Genomic DNA, 6598 nt, shown 5'->3' with positions numbered 1-6598 from the left:
AGCAAGATCGCTTCAAGAATACGAGCATTTTCATGCTTATAAGCTTGCATTTGAGGAAAAACGTATGGTTTAATCAATAACATGAAGGAAATGTGGGATTTGATTTTATAATATAATATATAAAGAAAAATTAATAAAAATCTAATTTAATTGAAAATAAGCATTTTAACCAAAACAGTAAAAATATAAAAAAAAGGGTAACTATACATTTGATTTAATTTTTGTAACAATGATTAATTCGTTTTCTATTAGTAGATGTTTTAACTAATCTCAAGATTTTGATGGTTCAAAATTCTAGTTCTTGATTTACAACTAGTAAATATAGATTACAAATTATTAATTCAAAATCTCTAGTTCATGATTTACATTAAAGTTCAAGTGTTAGACATATATAAATAAATAAACTTGTGTGGTATGTAGGTAAATGCCACCAATTAAAAAAATATATACAAAGACATTTATCACTCTTTTTAATCTTATTCCAAGGAGTTGTTCTTTGGCTTGAATCAACGCAGAAGAATCGCTTTCGAGCCATACTAAGGTTTCCTGGACAACGACGACTCCCGGATTGGCTTCGAGCAAAAAACGTTCTATAAAAGAAAGCTAGCAGCATAGTAAGAATATCATGTCAAGTCATCCACAAATCAATTATGAGCCCATTTCTAGGAAACAAGAAAATAAAGACATTTGAAACCTCGACTAATTGTTTGGGTCATAAATTACTGAACATATCAAGATTAACGGAATGAAACAGGCCAACCTCATTCCCTTTTACGGCAGATTGTCATGCCATCACCAATGGGTACCTGCGAGACGCCAACTTTTAATATCTGGTGGCGAGGCCATACAGATAAGCCAAAAGCATTTAAGAGAAAACAAAAAAAAAAGAATAGAAACACAACATCGGGATTATGCCCTGACCATACTAACGCTAACACGGCTATCCTCGCGAATTTTTTTATTGAAATTTCTCAGGCTGATAGTCTTCATGTCTTTCACCTGTTACAAGTAGAAAAGAGAAATAATAACTGATAAAATAGCTAAAACTTGGGAGCATAAACATGTTTGTCCGATGGTGATTTACTTGGGGATCAGAAACTTTTCCGTGCCATAGAACATTATCAAATATGATTAAGCCGCCAAACCTCACCTACAAGAAAGTTTGCTGGTTACTTTAAAGAGCATAAACTAACATATCTACAAAATTCATTAATACATGTAGATAAGCAGCATATTTCTTTCCACCACAACATCCCCGTGCAGCATGCAAGTGTAAGAAAATGTACAAAATAATGCAGTTTTAGAATTGCAAATTTAGAATTGTTTCACGGAATAACAAATTGAGCCAACAATTTTTTCAGAATTTAAACTCAACTTGATTAACGTTCATTTAAAATTTCATTTAAGTTATTAAATAAATAAATTTTAAAATACAGAAAATTAATTTAATCTAATTTGAATAAAACTTTCTTGTTTATTTATGCTCATGATCACGTTTCTTTTAATTTGTTTTTCTTTTAGAAATAGCTTGTTAAAAATTTTATAACATGCTTAGTAATAGCTTGTATATCATTTAGTTAAAATTAAGAAACATTTAACTTATTTAATTACTTAATTAATAATAAGATATTACAATTTATTTATTAATCTAAGCTACTTCCCAATTCGCTTCCCTCGCTACTTATCATTCCAGACTATTTTTCGCCGCTTTCATCTCCCCAATCAATAAGCATCAAAATTTTCTGGCTCAAGCAAGATCGCTTCAAGAATACGAGCATTTTCATGCTTATAAGCTTGCATTTGAGGAAAAACGTATGGTTTAATCAATAACATGAAGGAAATGTGGGATTTGATTTTATAATATAATATATAAAGAAAAATTAATAAAAATCTAATTTAATTGAAAATAAGCATTTTAACCAAAACAGTAAAAATATAAAAAAAAGGGTAACTATACATTTGATTTAATTTTTGTAACAATGATTAATTTGTTTTTTATTAGTAGATGTTTTGACTAATCTCAAGATTTTGATGGTTCAAAATTCTAGTTCTTGATTTACAACTAGTAAATATAGATTACAAATTATTAATTCAAAATCTCTAGTTCATGATTTACATTAAAGTTCAAGTGTTAGACATATATAAATAAATAAACTTGTGTGGTATGTAGGTAAATGCCACCAATTAAAAAAATATATACAAAGACATTTATCACTCTTTTTAATCTTATTCCAAGGAGTTGTTCTTTGGCTTGAATCAACGCAGAAGAATCGCTTTCGAGCCATACTAAGGTTTCCTGGACAACGACGACTCCCGGATTGGCTTCGAGCAAAAAACGTTCTATAAAAGAAAGCTAGCAGCATAGTAAGAATATCATGTCAAGTCATCCACAAATCAATTATGAGCCCATTTCTAGGAAACAAGAAAATAAAGACATTTGAAACCTCGACTAATTGTTTGGGTCATAAATTACTGAACATATCAAGATTAACGGAATGAAACAGGCCAACCTCATTCCCTTTTACGGCAGATTGTCATGCCATCACCAATGGGTACCTGCGAGACGCCAACTTTTAATATCTGGTGGCGAGGCCATACAGATAAACCAAAAGCATTTAAGAGTTTAGAAAAAAAAAAAAAAAAAAAAAAAAAAAAGAAAAACACAACATTGGGATTATGCCCTGACCATACTAACGCTAACACGGGTATCCTCGAGAATTTTATTATTGAAATTTCTCAGGCTGATTGTCTTCATGTCTTTCACCTGTTACAAGTAGAAAAGAGAAATAATAACTGATAAAATAGCTAAAACTTGGGAGCATAAACATGTTTGTCCGATGGTGATTTACTTGGGGATCAGAAACTTTTCCGTGCCATAGAACATTATCAAATATGATTAAGCCGCCAAACCTCACCTACAAGAAAGTTTGCTGGTTACTTTAAAGAGCATAAACTAACATATCTACAAAATTCATTAATACATGTAGATAAGCAGCATATTTCTTTCCACCACAACATCCCCGTGCAGCATGCAAGTGTAAGAAAATGTACAAAATAATGCAGTTTTAGAATTGCAAATTTAGAATTGTTTCACGGAATAACAAATTGAGCCAACAATTTTTTCAGAATAACAAAACTATTCAAAAGCCATTCACTCATGTTCTGATAAAACAGTTACCCCACTAACCTACCAGACATGGAAATGTTTGGCTGACAAGACGACTGATACCAGCAAAGGATATGAGTAGAATTTCAGCAAAATAACAATCAAGAATTGCTGAGAAGAATTCTAGAGGCCAAGAACAGCAAAACGAATATTATTGATGCAAAGGAAGCACAAGGATACATAAGGCAAAGACAATCTAGGCTGCCAACTACAAGATACAGTTGCAAGGAAGATGAATTGGTAGCACAACCTTCTCAAAAGGAAGGAACTTGTAATTCTAAAACCAAAATCTGGCCCGATATACAAAACAACACATATTTATAAGCTGTTCTTGATTGTTATAAATAAACATAAAAATAAAGAACTATTATGAATTTCCAATACAAGTTTGGCAAGTTTCAGGGTCTGTTTTGGGCAGCTGCAGCTTATCCTGATAAGCTGTTTATCCTGATAATCTGGTGATAAGCAGCTGATCCGGATAATATGTATGTCTTTTTGGTTTGTGCGTTTTGAGAACAGCTGATTCTGAATAAATGATCAAACTGCCCCTGTTCTAAATAAGCTGCAGTTGTTTGTTTTGTGCTTTTTGTAAACAGTTTATTTGAAATTTTTTTCACAAATTTACAAACTCCCAACGCAATCATAAAAAGGAGAATGGGAAGATTGAAAAATATATGTGAAAATACAAAATATTTACATCACTCAAATATTTCAGATCAAATCAAAAATACAGAATTACCTAAACAAATGTGAAATACACCATAACGCACTAGTATATATTATAATGAGACCCAACAAAGAAAAAAAAAATAACATGTCAAAATCACAAGGAAAAAAATAATGATATTGGCTTTAACATGTAGCAGCATATCACGTCCCACTGTGCCCGACTCTGACACTCCAGAACCCTGAGCAAACCTTTCCGACTGAGATACAGTAGAAATGGAAGCAGTCGAACCAGAAGCGGTGTTCTGAAATGTTGATATCGACGAACTCCGAGGTTGTCAACCTGGGATTTCATAGAACCAGTCTCCCTGTCGGCCCACCTGAAGAATTTGCAGTCCTATCGTTGTGCCCACCGCGGGCACCTGTAAAATTGTCTTCTAAAGCTATGTGTCTGGCGTGACGTGAGTAGCAAGGACGGTAGCTCACACCTACACATCACTTTCTCGGACTTCCCAGAATATCTTGAACTTATCGTCCTGCAGCTATTAAAAATAGAATAAATCAATCCAAAAATTTAGAAAATATATAAAGTATACTTACCAACAATAAATTTATGTAGTCATCCAAACTGCTCCACCATTATATCGATACAATCAATACTTAGATAAAAAATAAATTGGACAAATCCATTTAATAGCAATTGCTCCATTAATCCATATATTCAAACAAATTTGCAAAGAAGCAAGTAGTTTGAAGTGATCAAATGAATTGAACATATACATTGCAGAGTAAATACAGAAGATTTGTGTGCTATGTATGTAAATTTCCCAAATAAAAAAGCAACACATTAAACAAAAAACTGCAGCATATTACATATGTAGCCAAACTTCATTGATGGCAAGAACTATGAGCTTTCACAACAGTAAGCTTTCCAAAATGGCAACAATATTTATCTTAGAACTTGATATTAAACTGTCCCAAAATGGCATCAAACTGCCCCAAATATTTATCATAGCACTTGTATATTTCCAAAATGGCATCAACATTTATCATAGCTTTCCAAAATGGCATCAAAGTGGCCCAATAAAACTATGAACTTTCACAACAGTAAGCTTTCCAAAATGGCATCAATATTCACAACAGTAAGCTTTCCAAAAAACTGCAACATATTACATATTTATCATGAAACATTTACAAGCAGTTTCCCCCTCTCCAACAATTCCATCATCCAAAAAAGAATGCATGCCAGCCATATAAATGAATGCATGTCTACCATTAAAAAGAATTCCATACGCATGCCTACCATATAAAAGAAGTTCATACACGTCTGTCATACCAGTCACTTTTAAAGTATAATGTAATGCATGTCTGTCATATAATGTAATGCATGCCTGTCATATAGTAAAACACAAGAATTGTGTGTTACGGATGTAAATTTTTTCAGCAGATGAAATAAATAAAAGAGTAAATAAATAATTCAATTCCAAAAGCCTCACAATGTTGTGAAGGGGTAAATAAATACCGACCTCCACAATGATAGTAATTCCATCCAACCAAAACAATTCCATACTTCAATTCAATAACTACAGCTCATAACTGCAATTCATAAATAAATAGTGATATCCAGGATATTTCAAAGCTGCTCATAACTGCAATTCATAACTGCAGCTCAATACATCATCTATCTTTCAAAACTACACGGATGAACAAACGACAGTGAGCATTGAAGAACAAAACAAGCTCAACACCAATCATTCCAAGCCATATGAATACTCTAATGTTACAACTTGGATCCAGAAACAACAAAACAAGCTCATTCACTTGTTTACAGCTAAAGAATAATGGTGCAGAATTTGTTTTCAACAAGAGCATTGAAGAAATTTTGGCACAAAACTATAAGCATATATGGTGCAGAAAACTGTGGACATCATTTTACTGCAAAAAAGGAGCTTGTTACTGTAACTGCAGCCTAACACATTCATATTACCCTCTGTATGAAACTAAGCATTTAAAAGCAGCTCTAACACATACTCATTAAGCATTTAAAAACATTTAACTGCAGCTCTTTAAGCAGTTAAAAATAGCTCTTTAATAAGCATTCCAAAACATATGTTTAATATATAACTGCAGCTCATCATTCTAAATGCATAAATGTATACTTCATAAGCATTTAATAGCAGCTCAACAAAAAAGATATTATAGAAAAGAAAAATTCTATAGTTGGGTTCAATTATGAGTTGCATAAATCATCTGTGATACGCTTTCTCAAGGCAGCCATCTCTGCTGCACATTCACCTTCCTGGGTCTCAAATTCATGGGTTCATATAACTTCTTCAGGAATAGACTGACCAATCTGATATTCAAATGCTTCTGCAGGGATATGCATCTCGTCGGCGTCATCCATATTGAAGTTTTTGTTTAATCTAGATAGATTTTGTCTAATAAAATTGTGGAGCGTCATCGTAACCACCACAATATGAACTTGTTTTGGAAAAGGGTACGTAGGCATATCGCGAAGGATGACCCATTTTTTTTTTCCAGACACCACATGTTCTTTCGATAACGCCACGCAGGGATGAGTGACGTTTATTAAAAATTTTCTTTCTACCACTAGAAATGTCGCATGATCTCTCAAAATCAGGAATATGGTATTTGATGTCAGGAAATGATTTCAAATAACCTCTCTGTAAGGGATAACCGGCATCCACCAAATAATATTTGTCTGTCAAGGAAGCGTTATTTTTCTTTACTGAGCCGTACAAATTA

At 32.8% G+C, this 6598-nt stretch overlaps 1 long non-coding RNA gene across 2 annotated transcripts; it reads right to left on the bottom strand.

The window, feature by feature from the left end:
• Positions 1-633: 633 nt before the first annotated feature.
• LOC110036547 lies at positions 634-3644 on the bottom strand. 2 transcript variants are annotated; one of them, XR_002295240.1, is made up of 3 exons: positions 2850-3644; positions 922-999; positions 634-806 (listed from the first exon to the last, which is right to left on the bottom strand). It is a non-coding gene; the product is annotated as an uncharacterized LOC110036547 (long non-coding RNA). The 2 variants fall into 2 exon arrangements; XR_002295239.1 differs by lacking the exon at positions 2850-3644 and adding an exon at positions 1085-1344.
• Between the last annotated feature and the right edge of the window lie 2954 nt (positions 3645-6598).

Source organism: Phalaenopsis equestris, unplaced genomic scaffold (genome assembly GCF_001263595.1).
Source record: "Phalaenopsis equestris unplaced genomic scaffold, ASM126359v1 Scaffold208130, whole genome shotgun sequence".
NCBI lineage: Eukaryota > Viridiplantae > Streptophyta > Magnoliopsida > Asparagales > Orchidaceae > Phalaenopsis > Phalaenopsis equestris.
This window is presented reverse-complemented; position numbering and strand designations above follow the sequence as displayed.